Source organism: Pinus tabuliformis, chromosome 2_2 (genome assembly GCF_031772625.1).
Source record: "Pinus tabuliformis cultivar Carrire ecotype Pingquan chromosome 2_2, CPIR1, whole genome shotgun sequence".
NCBI classification, from domain to species: Eukaryota; Viridiplantae; Streptophyta; class Pinopsida; order Pinales; family Pinaceae; genus Pinus; species Pinus tabuliformis.
Window position 1 is genome coordinate 418581992 of NC_142300.1, and position 19432 is coordinate 418601423.

Here is a 19432-nt window from a genome sequence, read left to right on the forward strand (position 1 = left end):
AAGGCTTCCCCATGTATAATCTTCAGTGTGCTTGGTCTTAGCATACTTCGTCATTCGCGCCCTCATCTTGCCCACTCCTTCTTATTGTTCTTGTTTCCTATCATGAGGACGGTGTGCATTCGTGCAGGCTGTGTACAATACGCCTGTACCCATCTAGAGAGGTGGACCCGTAGGTTGTTTCGTCCATCATACCCCCCTTCCATCCACAGCTAAGGCTTTCCAAATCGTATAACCATCATTCTTCTACAGTCGCACCAGTTCTCAAAACTTCTTTGATGCGTACCCCACCATCTTGCGGGCATAGCACACAGTGCCCATTTCAGAGCGTCAAAACGCTGCTGTTCTGGCACCTCTCTTTCAAATTTTTTCAAGAATTCATCCACCGCTGTCAACCCGTCATACATAGGTAGATCCCTTACCTCTGTTGTCACACAATGCAGTGATCTTACCATCATGTTTCAATTGAGCGTGGTTACCTCGTGTAACTAGTTCTGCCATCGTTCTATTTCCTCATTCGAATCTGATGTGCAGGAGCTTTCGCGCTCCCACGAAATCCTGCCATCCACTGTAGGATTCACCCAATCCTATTCCCAAGCATTTATCTTGTAGATACAATCTAGATCATCATCGCGCACTGGCTCCATGTAGCGCGATCCTTCTGCAGGGTCTAAAGGTACCACTACGCGCAGTGACTTTTTCTCAAAAATCATATTGCGCTTTTTCAGATTTATCACTCCGTTCATATCAATGGCCCAATCTATTCCCAATAGCACAGGATAGGGATTGTTTTCATTGATAATCTCTATCACTTCGAAATCTACAAGCGCACTCACACCTTCGATATCTATCGTTATTCCCTGCAATCTTCCCATCGGTAGGATCTTCTGCTGGTTCGCCATTCACAATTGAATAGGGGACCATTGCAACACGAGCCTGCCCATGCACTCCCATGTCTTCTTTGGCAGTACATTCATGTTCGATCCTAAATCTAGAATCACTTGATCCATTTCATATTCCCTGATTTGCGCAGTCAATCTTATCTCCCTTTATGTTCGCGTTGTGTGCTTCTCAAGCTTCCGAACTACGCACAGTTCTCCTGACCCAACGCACCTAGTGATGAGTTCTTGTAGTCCCTTCATAGCCTTTCTGTCACGCAACATCTTCATGCATGTCTCTAGAAAGGTAGTAAGCATTGATGGGTCCATCTCCGGTTTTAGTTTGTCTTTGCTACCTGAAGTGGAGGCCTCCGTGAAGCTCTTCCTATCTTCCATGAATGTCTCCTTTGCACGCTCCAAATCGAACTTTGGTTCCTTTGTAGGAGCCTTTCAAACCCATGCACTCTCTTCGAGTTGCTTGCCCTTGTCATCTCCTGTCATGATACCGCTTCAAAGCACGATGTTTACATTCAGGTCCTCTTCGCGCAGTTCAGACCTCATCATTTCTAGATTCTGAGTTGGGAGAGGCTAGAGTATTCCTTTATTGCGCAACCTCACTATCAATGTGGGGTAGTCCTCCGTCTCATGATCAAAATGGGTATAGTATAAACATGATGCTCTCGTTGGATTTGTACAATCGTGAGCATAATGCCCTGGCCCTCCACAATTGTAACAAATCAGCTGTCCGTGTCCCCTTCTTGGTCCCATTCCACCTCGACCTCGTCCGTGCCCCTGAAATCTAGTGCACACCATCCCTGCATTTTGATCGAGGGCTTGTGTTTTAGTCTGAACTCTGGAGGCAGGAGTATGATCCATCATTAGGTCATAACTTCTACAGATGCGCTCATCATGGCCTACTGACCTGTAGAAATTACAGAATAACTATTAGGACATATGCATATACTTCTGTAATAGATGACAGTTATCTATAGCATGCTTCCCTCCTATCTGGCAAATCGCACACCATAATGCAGGTGTTGCGCTCGACCCTTCTTGTGCATATGGTCTCAATGGCATTGGCCCTCCTCCCGCTAGGTAGTTCGCGAAGACTAGACAATGGTCCTTGTCATGCCCCTAGCCCTTGCATTTTATGCACCATACCTCCTCATGCGCCTCTGGGCGAGTTGTCCTGTCTTGTTTCAAACTCTGCATCTCCAGACACAAGTTTTTCAGTTGCGCGTGGATTTGTTGGACTCCCGGGCCAGGATCTTGTATTGGGGTCTCGTGTAGTCTCATTGCAATCTCCAAAGCTTCAGCCTGGGTGGATAACTTCTACTGTGACAACGTCATCCTTAGATGTAGCGTTAGTGACACTACAAACCATGCATGGTGCTGCCCATCCATCAAGGTCATGTTGGCTTCACAAATCATACCCTTCAGTCTCTGACCCAGCTCCCAGGGGGTCTCGCCTGGAAGCAATATGATTTCCTTAAACTTGATAATTGACTGTGTCTCCGATTTTGGCCTGCTAAATTCCCTATTCAGCACAGCTTGGATATCCGCGACCCCTGCATTTGGATTGTCGTTGGAATGCTTAATGTACCATGTCAATGTGCGATCTTGCAACATGCTTACTAGCGTTGCCTTCTTTATGTTGTCATCTGTGACTCCTTGCGCTTCCCATATAGCCTTTACCACGAACCAAAATTGGTCTGGATCTTCGTTCCCTACTCCTTTGAACACCGACAACTTTATTGTGCTCACCATATTGAACTATGGTGGTGGCGGAGGTGGTGTGGGCAGAGATGGGGGTGAAGATGGTGAGACTGGTGGTGGTGTAGGTGGAGGTGGTATGCACGGAATTCGCTGCCTTATCAGACTGATTGTGCTTCTTGGTGAAACTTTTGTGAACTCTTCCTTGCTTTCTCACCGAGGTGAAATCAAGGGGCTATTTTATATCTCTGTGCTACCTTCGCTTCTATAGATCCTCCCACTTCACATAGCCCCAAACATAAATTTATTCACATAACCCGCTTTTCACACAGTAACATTTTAATCCAAGTGTTCAAAGATTTAATGTACTTACCTCGCGGTCCTTTGAGGAAGCGTCATTCCGCCTCATTGTAGCTGACCGAAGTATCTACCGTGAACTCGGTGATAAACCCTCCTATAATTCGATTGAGCCAATGGTCCACAACGCGTGCTATCTTATCTTCCAACACTTCTAGTCTGCGCACCAACTTTACAGTCCACACAATCGGTTTTTTGATCCTACACCTTCCTTGAATGTCTGCTAGCTTCGCGATCCACTCATACAACTCAGAGGGGAAGGATGTAAAGAAAATTTCATGGATTTTCATATATAAGTAGCATTCTAACCACTATTCCTTCGATACTCGCAGATTCTTATTTTCCTGTGCCGCGAACTTGTGAATCTTTCTGTCCAACCACTTTTCAATTTCTTTCTTGGTCGGATTCCAGTGACTCGACATCAGAAAACCCTTATGCAGATCCTAGTCCCGGCAATGGAACCATTTGTTGGCTTGTTGGGGCCTGACCTAGGTTCAGAGGTGATTTAGCCAAACAAATCTCGGTACTACTGGCCCTTTCAGAAACAGTCCGTGGAGCGCGGACTGAGGTCTCACCCAAAGTAGTATGGGAGGGTGCTAGAACCAAGTTTCCACACCCTGGAAATGTCTGATGAGTTCAAGTGGTCTGCGGTTCGACCCTGTGTGCACGTTGCTACGCACACTTACCCTTACCTTGCAGCCTGAGATGCTGCCTTCGCGCAGCCCTACTCAGGGGCTGAATGTTGCTATTACCCAAGTCCTTACTAGTATTCCACTGTTAGTTGATTTACTTGGCTTACTTGCCTATGTTAAGTTATACTTAGCAATATAAATAGTTCATACAAGTGCGTGCAGTAAATAAACAATATAATTGCAATTTATATCCAGCATGTAAAACTCAAGAACAGATACACAAAATTTGGATAAAACTTCTCTTTATTATTCTCTTGTTCGATTACAGACTTGACTCCACCCTACGCACTCAGCTACAGGGGTTCGCACACCCAGTTGTAGGGGTCCGCACACTCAGCTGCAGACAACTAGGCCTCTACACACTCAGCTGCAGAGCCTTTTCCTACTCTATGACCCAAGACACACTTAGACACTTTCTATGTGCTTCTACTGCTCTATCTCATACTTCGCTATAACTAACTATCTTTTACACTTAGAGCCTCACTCTATTTATACAATCCCATGGTCTGCGGACCATGGGTAAGCCGATATTACATTACAAACTAGGGTGGACAACCCTATGACTCTAACACACTTCCACGCTTGCAATCCGCAAGGCTTTACAACATCATTCAGTCAAAACATGGGCTTTGAGCCCCAAAACATACCTCGAGGGGATTCCATGCCCAACACAAGCATCGAGAGGGATCAAATATCTTGAGGTGAAAATGATCCAGATTTAAATAGGAATGCAACAAATTACATATGACCATAAATATAGAGATGCAACAGAAATAATACTTCATTTCATTGATGTAAAATACTAAAATACGCTTACAAACAGAAATGGAAATAAACTAGCTCGGGCAATGGTAGCTTATCTCTGAGAAGAGATGTGGTGGCTACATGCCTCTGAACTATCTTACAATGAGGCTTGAAGGCTTATTTATTGTTGAGAAACAATGGAAAACCCTAAACATCCAAAAACCTAACCCTAGGAGATGAAGCGCTAAATTATGGGCCCCGTTTTGGGTAAATTGGTACATCAACTTCCCAGGGTCGTAACATTGGCATACGATCTCCATTTGACACCCACAATACCTCATTAGAAAGATCTATCCAAGGAATACAACTTTGGGATGAGAAACACTAGTCCATGGTCTCATGTTGCTCCCATTTTTCCCAAAAAAACGTCATTTAGGGCCTCAAAATGGCTCCGAACATTCAGGACCTGAAAAACTGGCAAAAATAGTAAATTGTGCTACAAATAAGGAAACTGAAAAACTGAAAGAAATAATGGTGGAGGTCCAAGTGGAATAGGTAGGTAGCCACCAATATCCACTTAGATCATTCCTCCCCCCTTAGGAAGCAACGGTCCCCATTGCGTTGAGTTCCTCCATGAGATGAGGAAACTTCCACTGAACTTGGTCCCTAGTGAGCCACTTGCCTTGGTGAAGGAGTTGGCCTGCTTTGACAACTCGATATAGTTCGATCCTTTGTTGTCAGGTGTTCTTGCTCTGCGTGTCCATGATCCGATCAATTTTGGCATGTTACATGCAATATGGATTTAACTTTGTAGGTGTGAGTTGTTCTGCAATCTCTGATGTGTCTAGCAATAGTGGGAAGTATGGTCGAAGGCGGTCCACATTGAACACTGGGTGCAAGCCAAGGAATGGGGGAATGCTGAGCTCAAAGGCATTATCTCCCACGACCTTGGTAATGATGTATGGACCATATAGCAGTGGTCTAAGTTTCCGATAGGCTCTGGTAAGGCATTCCTTTTGCAAATGAAACCGGATTTTTCTGCCCACCTAAAACTTGTGTGGCACCCGATGTTGATCATGTCACTACTTGTATTTCGCATTTGATTTCTCCAAAATGTCATGTAGTTGCTGGTGGAAATGTTGGATGTTCTCAATGAAGTTGTTTGCCTTATCGATTTCAGACTGGACATGAGCCGAATTTGCCCGAGTAGCTACAAATGGCATGGCCACATCAATGGGACATAGTGGCTGGAATCCCAAGCCCACCTGAAAGGGGTTGTGGCCAGTCGAGTTGTGGAGGGCTCGGTTATAGTTGCGCTGGACATAGTGGAGGTTCTCATCCCATGTGCGTGGATTCTTTGAGTTGTACATGCGCAAAATGTGTATGATCATCCTGTTGACGGCCTCTGTCTGGCCATCAGTTTGGGGATGGAAAGTTGTGGACTTAGTGAGCTTGGTGTCCAGCATCGATCAGAGACTGGACCAAAATGCACTAAGGAACCTGTTGTCCCGATCTAAGATGATAGATAGGGGGATCCCAAAGTGTAACCACACTCATTCAAAGAAGGGTTTAGTAGTGGCTTCTACTGTGATATTCTTCTTGCAAGCCACCATAATGGCCATCTTCGATAATCTATCAATGACCATAAATGGCTATTGCAAGTCTAGTAATGCGAGCACTGGTGCCAAGCAGAGGCAATGTTTCAACTCTGCAAATGCCTTCTGTTGAGATTCAGACCAAAAAAAGTTTGCTTTCGCTCCTCCATTGGTGACTTGACTCAAGGGCCAAGTGATATGAGAGAATCCCAACACGAACCTGCAGTAGAAATTGGCAAGACCCAGAAAGTTGTGGGGCTCTGTCAAAGTGGTTAGAGCTGACCAATCTTGAATGACTTGGATCTTGGCTGGATCCACATGCACCCACCGTTCATCAATAATGTATCCCAGATACTAAACTTGGGTCATACCAAAAGTTCATTTCTCCAAATTGGCACATAGCTTGTGTTGCCGCCATGTTTGGAGCACTTGTTGGATGTGATGGAGGTGCTCTTCCCAACTCTGGCTGAAGATTAGGATGTCATCCAAGTATACCACTACAAATGAGTTGGTGAATGGCTGCAATATGTCATCCATCAGCCTCATGAAGGTCGCAGGAGCATTCGTCAACCCGAAAGGCATAACCAACCATTCAAAAAGGCCCTCCTTGGCTTTCAAGGCAGTCTTCCACACATCGAAGGGTTTGATTGGTACCTGGTGATATCTTGACTTCAAATCAATCTTGCTGAAATATTTCTCCTCCTTCAGTTGGTCCAGAAGGTCATCAATTCATGGGATCAGGTACCTATTCTGGACAGTGATCTTGTGCAGCGCCTGATAGTCAATACAGAGTCTCCAAGTCCCATCCTTCTTTTGTACCAACACAATCGGGCTCCCACAGGGTAATGAACTTGGTCGGATGTGACCTTTCTACAACAGTTCCTAAATTTGCCTCTTGATTTCATCGTTCTGTAGAATGGAGCATCGATAGATTGGTCCATTGGGCAATGGTGCACTTGGGGTCAGATTGATGGAGTGATTGACTTGGCAGTGTGGAGGCACCCCTACGGGGGACGTGAATATGTCCTCGTACTCCTCCACGACCTTGTTCATCTGTTGTTGTCGTGCAGAGGGGCCCTGTATAGAGGTTGTGGCCACCGTCTTCTTCTTTCCTTGAGGGCGTATCATTAGGAAAACAAATTTCTTGGTTTTGGAAATGAGCTTACTACATTGTTTTGCAGTAACCAAAGGGATAGCGATAGGCGGTGCTACCTCTAGTATCCTGTACAAATTATTTCCCAAAGTAACAATAACAGCACGAGGCCTGGACTCATACATATCATGTCACTTCCACAGTATGGTTGGCCTAATAATACATCACAAACATCAAGGGGAGAAACGTCACACAATACCTCATCTGTGAAGGGCTTGATGTTGTATGGAAGGCGACATTGCTAGCTCACGCAAAGATCTTGTCCTTGGTGAAGCTACCCGATGGTGTACGATTATGGATGTGATGTGGTCGGTAAGCCCAGTTGCTTCATGACCTCTACCAAAATGAGGTTCTTTTGGCTCCCGCTGTCGACAATGAACTATAGCGGGGAACCCTTTACCCACATCTAAGAGTGGAAGAGGCACTCCTCCTCTGGATCTTCGGGTTCCTCCTTCTGGATCTTTGTGGTGGCAACAATGCCGTTAGGATCCAAATCAATAATCTGCTTCCCTTTTTCATTCCCCTTATCGGGTTCTGACTCATAGTCAGAACATGCATCTGATTCTGAAGACTTTAGCTCGGCCACTAGTGACTGCTTGGCCCGACACTCACTTGTGTTATGAGTGGAGCTCTTATGGAACTCACAACATTTCCCATGTCCTTCTTCAGCTTCACGGTGTTGTTCTTTGCTTGCGGCTTTGGTGGGTTTTCCTAGGCCACCCCACCTTGGCTTTGTCCTTTTTTCAGCGGTTTGGGGGCACCTTTCCCTTGCTTCAGATTTGTAGATCCAAATTCTCGCTTCTTCTATTTAAACTTCTTCTTGATATTGACAGCCTATCGGTACGTCGTGTCAAGCGAGGAGATGTCCAAGAACTCCATCTCGTCCTGGAAGTACCTGTGTAGGAAGCCGCGGTATTTGAGTAACAAATGCAGCTCAAAATCCTTGATACCCAACTTTGTGCGAAGGGTATGAAAAATATTGGTAAACTCTAGCATGTCTTGGTCCCTTCCCTGCCGCAGCATGGTCCACTTTATGTATTTGTCCTAATAGATTTTGACAGGGTGGTCTTGCTCCTTGATGTCATTTCGAAATGAATTTCAAGTGGGTACGGCTAAAAACAATGATTTCATACTTTCATCCTTCTCCTCGCAGTAGGCTTCCCACTAGGCCTTGACATGGGGAGCAGCTTTGAGAAGAGCGAAAGTAATCTTTTCCCGGCTGGAAAAATCATGCATAGAAAAATACCCTTCTAGCAGATTTAACCATTTATCTACAGCATCCGCATCTATCTGACCCTCAAATATGGGAATGTCAAAGTTAACTTGTACCTTAAAGGGTATGGTGCTTCCAGAGTAGTTGTTGGAAGTAGATGTGTCACCCCTGGGTAGCCGCTGAAGGATCTAGGCAAAGTTGTCCATCATCACGTTCCTTTGTCACTCGAGGGCCTCTTCAAGCAATATTTTGACAGGTTCTCCTGCCCCTTCGTCTTTCTTTTCATTCGACATGGGAGGCCATCGAGATTTGTGAGGTTGGTCTTGCAGATGTTAGACCAATTCAAGCCCTAACTCCTTATACCCCAACCTCGTTGGGGACATGCAAAGAAAAACAGAGAAAGAGCAAACCGCTCTGATACCACTGATCTGGATTTAAACAAGAATGCAACAAATTACATATTTGACCATAAATACAGAGATGCAACAGAAATAATACTTCTTTTCATTGATGTAAAATACTAAAATATTCTTACAAACAGAAATGGAAATAAACTAGCTCGGGGGATGGTAGCTTATCTCTGAGAAGAGATGTGGTGGATACATGCCTCTAATTTGTCTTACAATGAGGCTTAAAGGCCTATTTATTGTTGAGAAACAATGGAAAACCCTAAACATCCAAAAACCTAACCCTAGGAGATGAAGCACCAACTTATGGGCCCCGTTTTGGGTAAATTGGTACATCAACTTCTCGAGGTCGTAAATTTGGCATACAATCTTCATTTGACATGCACAATACCTCATTAGAATGAAGTTTAGGGCCTCAAAACGGCTTCGGAAGTTCAGGACCCGAAAAACTGCCAAAAATAGTAAATTGTGCTACAAATAAGGAAAATGAAGGAAACAATGGTGGAGGTCCAAGTGCAATATCCACCTGGATCAGAAAACAAATTAAAAAAAAAAAAACACTATAAAGATTAAGTCTTTTGATTCTCATATTTTGACAATCAGACTACTAACTGGACCATGTTATTATAAATTTTGTTTATTAAAATCATTAATCTAATACCAAATACTTTATCTTACCCAAAAAATATCACAACAACCTTGTCACTATGTTGTTATTATTGATATCTTTGATTGTATGTTAAATTTAAAATAAAATTTGAATCTTCTTATTATTTTATTTATTTGTGTATTTTTTATGTTTATTAAGAATCTCCCCCCCCCCCAATCAGGGTGATTAACGAATGTAGGTAGGAGGTTGGGGAGTGATATTGACACCCCACTCCCTCAGAAAACATTTAAGAGGGGGGATGGCATGGTCATTCCTCCCCATGCATCATGTGTGTGAGCACTCTTATTGCAATTTATGGACATGACAAGTTATCAACTCAGTTTCGACTTTTCCTGCAGAGCATACCCTCTACAATTTTTATGCTATCTTAAGGTTCTTCCCCTGCCACTGGTGGGATTTCTTCTGGCATCCTCCAATGTTGAGGGGCAAGTGCATGGCAAAATTGATGTAGACTCAGTGAACTTTTCCCTACTTTTTCATGAAACATGCTTTCTCGTTCTAAACAATGGAGTTAAGTTAGCCAGGTTTTGTTCATGTTTTGGGAAATTAAATGGAGATTGGATGACTTGGTGCTTGCAGATAAAGTGATTTAACAATTTAAATAACAATGTTGGCTATGATGATGATGTTTCTCATTGGTTACAGTGGTTTTTTTGGGAGTTGTAGCTTGCAGCTATAGTGACCACTTCCCCATTTTCAACTCAACAACATTTACAGACTGCAAAAACATGGGAGACTTCTTTTGGGGTACTTTCAATTTTTCTCGGTTCTATTCACCTTTCATTTGGCATTGCATTTAATGCTTTTAGTCTAGTTTGTTATATTGTGGTTTCAGGTAATTGGTATTCTAATATGTGGTGGAACAACAATGCTAGAAACCCTTCCTTGCATGAGTAATTTCATTTTCAACCCTGTCCTCGCATTCTGACCTCCAACATTGGTATAATCTAACTAGGCACCCCCTCAACTCTCGTATCACATTTCTTCCTGATATCCCCTGTTTATGTCATTCCTTCTCCTTCTTTGGTTCATTGACTTTTTCTCTCTATAATTGGTGTTTCCTTTCCCTGTGCACCATGCCTTTATAATGCATGCACATTTTCCAAGGGGGAGGAGGTCGAGGCCCCTAAAGAAAAACATGAGCCTAGACTCAGGTTGAGGAGACAGTGACCATCTACCATTAATCTACCCCACCGATATTTTAGATGATATTTTCCATCTCGAGACACTCATATCCTATGACTATCAAGCTTTCTTAGACTCTAAAATCATTGAGGAGGTATCCCATTGGGTTCCTGACCCTGGTCATACCAGGGGAAGATGAAAACAATGCGTCACCTCCATTTCCTTACATTGGAAGATGAAATCACTCCTGGGAAGGGTCCTGAAGGAGAAACAAGAGAAGAAGACTATTCATGTGTTCTTATCATTACCAACATTCATGTTTGGAGAGCCTAGATGCTATAATTTCCCACCTTGAGAGTCATCTCTAGTGCAATGTTAAGCCTCCAACTCCTCCTGGATCCAGTGGCCAAGATCTAGCTCCTGTGACTTCTTTAGATTCCTTTTTTCTTTTATGTATTATAGTAGCACCCTTGCAATTTAGTAGTTGTTAATGTGGTTAATATACAACAATTTGTTTTCTTTTGGCTAGACTTTCTCTCCCATAAGAAGTCAATAAATCTAGTTGCGCTTGTGGCAAATTGAGACCGCATATGGTGAACTTGATATACCAATTGAATATCTAGAAAATGTATCTTGCTACTTTGATATTTTGGGGTAATACCAATATAATTTTTTTAATTAAGAAGTGATATTATATGATCATTTTTTCAAATGGTAAGAAAATCTATTATAATTTAATTGTTAATTTAGTAATAATGACACTTTTATTTTTTGTGAAGTTAAAGTTTGTAATGCCTATTAACATAAGGTTACAATTAGATTGATATGGTCTGTCATTGGACAGTCCTGATCAAATACAAAAATTCAAACTTTTCAAAAGAGTTCTAGCCCATAATATAAACTTGATAGCTAAATCTAAAAGTCTAAAAACAATAGTTGGGCCTTGAGTGCCTATATTAAATTTATACATCAAGAGAAATGATCAAAGTCAATTGCTTCTACTTGGATGGGCTCCTTGTCGTTGTGAGGAGACCAATTTAGTTATGGAGCGAGGCCCGTGTGTCTCTCAATGTGTTGAAGCCTTCTTTCCATGGATGCTAACTTCCTTCTCATGCAGTCCAAGGAGAGAAACATGTCTTCTCTGGTGACATTTTTGTCAAGAAGAACCCTCCCAATGAGGAATTTAAGATGCCAAAAGATGTCCACAATATACATATATTGGTTCTATCTGCTCTTGGTATTGCATGCATCATGTATCCACTCTAAAACTTTTGCTATCACTTCAGAGCCATTAAGGGTGTGTCATCTATCTACCAAATCACATTCCATCTAGGTTGGTTCATCTTGAATGGGTTGCAGGGTTAATTCCAGAAACCTAACTGCAAAACTTTCATCTTGCAGTTGAACCTAGGTACATTTACACTCCTAGTAGTAGGTTGTACTCTGATGAACCTGCACTCATTGATGTGGCATAACTTCGTGCTCAAGCTAAGAATGGGGTGCTACAAAGTGAACAAAAGAAATTGGCACTGGGTTGAAATTGTTGGAAACACTAGAGAAGAGAAGTAAGAAGACAAGCACCATGGACAAGGGATGAGACTCCCACCCTCAAACGTGGTATTCAAGAGTGTGTAGGGATTTCAAGCCCACACTTAGGGGTGAGCCTAATATTAACCATGTGGGAGAGAGATACCAAGCACAGAAGAACAACTATAATGGGAGTGAAAGGAAAATGACAAGGGGGATAAACCTTAAACTTGTTAAATGAAACATGAACACACTTCACAGCTATCACAATGAGTGGAAAGATGGAAGACGGAGTCTACTGGAACCACTATTTCATTTCACATTTACATTTCAAAGGAGTAGGTTCCAACCAAGAGCTAGAGAGATGCTAGAAAACCTTAAAGGATGGCCAACGATACCAACCGGTAAACCTCAATTCACCACCAAAGAAGACATAGGCCTAGATTGTCAACAAAGCACCTAGCCATGACACCATAATCCTTGAAACCTTTTTCCTAGAATAAATACCACATAGCCAAGGAGGAGTGTTTCCTTAAAACACTGACTAAGTGTGAAGAATAATCTGGAGACCACTCAAAAAACAAGACACAATCAAGACCTAGAGTGGAGTGTTAGATCTAAATAATTTAGTGAGCCTGGGAATGTGAACTCAATTAATTAGGCTAAGTGACATGACATACTTCACGAGTGAGCTAAGCACCATGGTGGATAACACAAGCAGGTGAGAGGATTGGGCATCTCAGTGAACAACGAGGGGTGGAGTGAGGACATACTCCCAACATGTGAATTAACTTTTGAACATTTCAAAATCTCAAGTGGGATGTGTTGCCACATCCCTTGGGCATGTGTATTGATAATGATGATAATTATTATCAACTATTATTTTTATGTAACTTTATTCATTACTATTATTTCAAAAAACTGTATTTAAAATAAATAAATGATAGTTAGTAAAAAAATAGAAGTACTTCTATATATTATCTAAATTTAGGGAAAATGTTTTCATTTTTTATCTTTTTTTTTTTTTTGGGTGGGGGGGGGGGGGTGGGGGTGGTGGGTGTTGGTGGTGGGGGGGGTATTTGCGTAGATTCACCTGAAGGGTTCACATCCCATCAGCTTATTAGCAGAGCCTAACCCCGAGGGTGTTGAGGAGAATTGGCCCCTTGACCTCCCATTAGCGAGGTACTTTGAAGATGGGAACTCGACCAATTGACCTAACCCTTTAGGATGATGAAAATAAATTGTTAATTAAACAAAAACATTTTTAAATTATATTGAACAATTTTATATGACAATTTTTTTGCATAATATCAAAATTTATTATAATTAATTGTTAAATTAATAATGATAATTTCCATTATTAAATATTTTTTATGTAAATTTATTCATTACTATTATTTAAAAAAAAAAAATGGTAATAAAAGTTAGTAAAGAGTGGAAGTACTCGGATTAATTTTTTATCCAAAGTGGGCCATCAAGAAACAGATATGAGTGAAAGTTGGAAAATAAGATTATCTAAGGAGGAATTTTATGAGTTGATCTTGAAGCAGATTATATAAGGAGGAATTTGATTAGTGCATATTGGAGCAAAAACATAAGCTTAGATGGAGAAACAAAGTAAACCTAGGGGGAAGGAGGTTATTTTTTGCCTAGTCAATTAATAAGAACATAAGTCTATGTCTTATATGAGGGTTTGAGGAAAATATTGAATCTGAAAATTTAGGAGGTGATTGTTTTTGGTGATTCCTTGAATATAATTCACCATTTATATTTAGGATATCTCCCCTTGGATACAAAGTTAAGTTGGAATTTCAAGTGCATTTATCAATTGTATCAATCTATCCCAAGAATAAATTTCTCCATGTTCTCAAATCAAACAACTCCAAGGCTAATCACATGGCTAATTTAGGGTCAAGGTGAACTTTGGTGGTAGTGGAAAAAGGGGTATGTGCCCCTTCTTTAATGATTAATCGGGAGACATAGAAATCAAACCTAAGAAATTATTCTTCATTGTTTAATATGACATTTTGATGCTTTGTAAATTTTGGTTTTTGTTAGGTAAATATTAGCAAATGTACAAATAGAATATTGTGAATGTTGTAATATTTTGTTCAAAAACTTCAAAGTCATAATTATGTAAATGGTTATTGATACATGAATACTTCATTCCAACCGTGTCCATTGATTTCAACTTATTTATGTAAATCATGTATTTAAATTGAGCTTTAGTTAAATACCTCTTAATATAATGACTATTCTCCATTCTTGTAAAAAAAACAATAAAAATAGTTCCATATATTTTTTTAATTTAAAAAAAATCAATTATTAATAAAAAATCAATTTAAAATCAATGTGAAAAGCAATTATAAATTAACTTTTATTATTATTTTATATTCTCGATATATTGACATTGGATCCACGTGATCTGAAATATATTTACATAATGATCATGGGTCAGGTAGTAGACAATCAAGTAAGGGTCGGATAAAGAACATAACACTTGTATCATCACCTTCATAGCATTGGGTTATCTTTTATTTATTTACTTTCTACAAAAGTATCTTGAGATATGATTTTTCCTATCACGGGATATATGATAATATATGGTCCATTTGGTTATTAAGAAGGGTTTACAGGAGATTCCAGTAGAGTGTAGTAGAGATTACGTTCAAGGGAGGTGAAAGATTTATAGGAGGTCACAGTACAAAGTGGAGGTCATTATCTGCCTCTGTTAGCATGTGGCTCCCTCACGTGTGGTAGCCATTGATGACTACATTCGCATGTTTAACGGAAGCGAATTCTCTAACAGATATTTGTTGGAAACAATGTTAATACTGAGAGGGGGGGTGAATCAGTATTAGGGCTAATTTTTACTTCTTTATGCCAGTTTAATTCCCTTATTTAAACATGGAATTAATCCATATAAGAAGCAGCAATCTATAATGTAGCAGCAACATTAACTCAACACATAAGCATGCAAACCATAAGCATCATACATATTCGACACAAGGTTTTTCATGTGGAAACCCTTTCAGGAAAAAACCACAAAGATTTTTGTTGTTATTGATGTAAATTAAGAGCTCGTACTCTATTACATCAATATATTTTGTGAGCACCCACTCATAGGAAGAACCAAGTCCCTTTGATTGTTTGTTAGCACCAACTAGCAAGAAACACCAACTCCCTCTATTTGTAGACACCTTTCCAGCTTACCAGAAGCACCATATGAGGCACCGACCTCATGGATTTGTTGCAAGCACCAACTTCTAGCTCCTTGGATTTATGCAAGCACTAACTTTCAGGACGCACCGACCCCCAAGCCTTCCTAAGCTCCACTAGAGATGGAAGCACCAAATTCCTGTCTGTAGGCACCAACCCACACTTAATTAGAACTTGTAGTCCTCTGTGATTTGGTAGCAACTCTGCCTGATAAAAAAATTTGATTCCATCTCACTCTGTTGCACTTTGCAGCTCTCTGCAGCAATCTTCATGATCAGGTGCTCAAGATTATGCTCAAAAATAAAAGTTTCATAATCTTGTCAAACTTAGCTTTAGAATGAACAGCTCGTTAATCTGAATCAAAGGGTGTGAACAGAACTCAAATCCGTGTTCGTATGCAGAAGATAGAGAAAGTCAAAGTTCAAGTTTGACTTGTCTATGTGGCGGGATTGGATGACATGGCAAGGGTCCTAGTAAATGGGGAAGTGCCAAGTGGCAGGTTTCCACTGGGTCCCGCATATTGCATATCGAAAAAAAAAGAGGTGCAGGTTAAGAATCGGCCCCTGCAAATCGCACCGAAACCCCGTTGTTATTATTTGTTACCACTAATAAAGTGTCGATTGCGATAGACTGCCGGAAGTGAGATTTTATGTGTTGCAGTTTAGTGTCCTAGTGGGTCCATCATATCGAAATGGTTATGTCTCCGCAACTAATTGCCAATTGCGATGAGCACTCCGGACGCGGGAATTTTAAATGACATAGTTTAATACCCCGGCGGGTCCACAATATCGTTGATATTATCGTAGTGTGTCATCGTGTTGAACTTCGCCGATTGTGATGAGTGGGAGGTTCTGGATGCGATAAATTTATAGGTTGTTGTTAATTATCCCATTGGTTTTGTAATAATGCATCACAACGTTTTGTTGTGTTAAGAGCCTGCAACACTGCTGATTACAATTGCGATAAGGCCGACAAAATATAGTCCATCAAACGACAAATTCCTCGCTTTATTAGTGGATTTTGGCGCAGAAATGGGGTTGGTTTTTGGAACAAATAGTGGAAGAACTGGGAGAAGTCATAAATTCTTTAGTTATTATCCAAATGGGATGCAAAAAGAGGCTAGATAGCCATTTTTTAGTATTCTGAACTCATTGAGACAGGTTTCAGAGGCATTTGAGCATTGTAACAAACTTTTGTGGTAATTTGAGCATAATAGAGTGGCCCGTGCCATTAGAAGATGGACCAAGGATACATAGCCTAGGAGGGGTGAACTCCTTTATCATGTTCTTATTGTGTGATGTATTTTGATGTTCTTTCTTGTTATTTTGTTGTTGTTTAGCATATATTTTTATGTTAAATTGTTTATAACATTTACATAAGAAACTCTCATGGGAATCAGTTAATTAAGCAAAAATATTGAATCCTTAAGCACTTGATAAACAAATGATAAGCATCTTGGGTTTTATTCTGAATGGGGAATTAGCATAGCATTACTAATCTGCTCCATTTTAGATCAAGTTGGTATTAGAGCACTGGTTTTTGCTTACTAGATTTTCTTTGTGAAAGAAGGATTTAATTGTTTGCAAGTTTATGTCATGCTTACAAGGTTAAAACTCAAAAGAGGAGAAGGAAAGTTGGTTGAAATCCCTATAGTTAGCTCAAGGGGAAGAAGAACAAGGTTTCCAAAGTCTTCTACGCTAGCACATTCTCAAGTTGCAAAAGTTGCAGTTGAGTCTCCAGAGATCATGTCTCATGAAGGAGACCTTATCATGAAAGAAGATGAGAAGACCTTTAGAAAGGATTTCTTTAATATGACAGAGATTGTTAAGGTCCTCTATGAAGAGAGGAATAGAAGGTTGCAAAGAGAAAGTTCCAAGCCTCCTAATGGAGAAGGCTCTTCAGGAGGAGGTAATGGAAAAGAAGATAAAGGAAAAGGAGGTAATGGGAATGGAGACAATCCTCCACCATCTCCACTTCATCTTCTTCTTCGAAAGCATCTTCACCCTCTTCCACTAATACCACCACCAATCATACTCATCATCATTCTTCAAAAGGAACTGGTAAATTACCTTTTATAAAGCTTGATATTAAATTTGAGTTGCCTATGTACAATTGTGAGGTGAATGCAGAGAGGCAAGAAAACTGGATTTGTCAGTTGGCGGTGTTATATAGAATTCAGAACCTTCAAGAGGATGATATCAAAATTCAATTGGCTTCATTGAGAATGGAGGGTGTAGTACTTGCATGGTGGGAATCAAGGACTCATGGCAAGGTAAAAAAACATGGTAAGATCTCTATTTCTTGGAATGATTTCATTGTTACTATAAAAAGAAAGTTCTACCCTTTAGCTCATATGCAAAAAGCTATCATGAATTGGAAAAATTTCAGACAGTTAAAAGGTCAAAATGTGCAAGAGTATACTCAAGAGTTTAGGAAAAGATCTCTTATGCTAGGAGTAGACTTATAGTCACAAGATACTTTTCTGAAATACATAGGAGGATTGCATAGCTATCTTCGACATACCATTCTTATGTTTAGTCCCATGAATCTTGATGAGGTTTGTGTTCAAGATACACACCTCGAAGCAAGAGGGAAAAATGTACAAGAAGGTAAGAAGAAGCCATTTCAGAGTGGTGAAAAAGGGAAGAAATTTAAAGGAAAGTAGAAGAAAAATGCTTCTATTAAGAAAGAAGAGGAAAAACCCATGTTCAAGAATTGTTCCAAAGAGGGCCATGATGAAGCACATTGTTGGAAACTTCATCTAGAATTAAGACCAAAGAAATTTAACAATAAAGTGAAACAAAGGATAAACGTTGCTGCACAACAAGACTTGGTTTCAGACGCAGGAGATGAAACCACGATTGCAGCCACAGTCACTAAGGGAAAATTCATGGCAAAAGAAAGCAAGAGGAAGTTGTGGCAAGCACCAGCGTAGAAAATAACTCCAATAATGCTTCGAATGAGGAAAACAAAATTGAGTTGTTCCATATCAAAGTTATTTCCAAACACACCAAGATTGATATGTTGTTTGACAGTGGATCTCAGGCAAATTTAATTTCTACAAACTTGGTCAAGAAGTTGAATTTGGAAACCATGCCTCATCATAAACCATATCCGTTGGGTTGGATAACCAAGGATGCCAATTTTCAAGTCACATGGAAATGCGTTTTCAGGTTTTCAATCACTGCCAATTTCATTGATGAAGTCGAATTAGATGTTGTGCCATTGGATATTTCTAGGATTGTGTTGGGAATCCCATATATGTATGACAGGAAATTCGCTTTCCATACATTTGAGAAAAAATATCATTTGTTCAAATATGGCGTGGAGTATACTGTGAGAGCCCATCACAGAAATCTTAGTCTTTCTTTAGCAAGCGCAGGGGAAATGAAGCGACTGGTCAATTCCAGCAAGAGTCTCGTGCTCCTTATGATCAAGCAGAAGAATGAATCAGAGCAGGAATCCTTTTAAGGCTATGACGTGAAGCTGAAAGCTGAATTGGTTGATGTGTTTAATCAATCTGGAGACATGTTTCAAGGAACCAAAAGGATTGCCACCAAAAAAAGGAATTCAGCATAAAATTCGGCTACAGCAGGACTATGCACTCCCAAACATCGGTATGTATCAAATTTCAATTCTAGAAAGTTTAGAAATTAAGAAACAAGTCCAGGCATTGTTGGATAAAGGTGTAATTTGTCCCTCGACTTCGCCATGTGGTTCACCAATTGTATTGGTACCAAAAAAATATGGAACCTGGCGCATGTGTGTAGATTATCAAGCTTTGAATAAGATTACAATAAAGAATCAATACCCACTGCCCAGAATAGATGATTTACTAGATTAGTTGAAAAATGCAAAATATTTCACTAAATTATACTTGAGAAGTGGATCGAATCCATTAAGAATAGCCGAGGAGGATATTTGGAAGATTGCTTTTAAAACCAAACATATATTGTTTGAGTGGTTGGTTATGCCTTTCGTTCTTTGCAATGCTCCAGCTACATTCATGAGAGTTATGAATAATGTTTTAAGATAATTTCTTGATGAGTTTGTAATTGTCTATTTAGATGATATTTTGATATTCAGCAAATCACGAGAAGAGCATGTCAAGCATGTGAGGAAAGTTTTGGATATCATGAGAA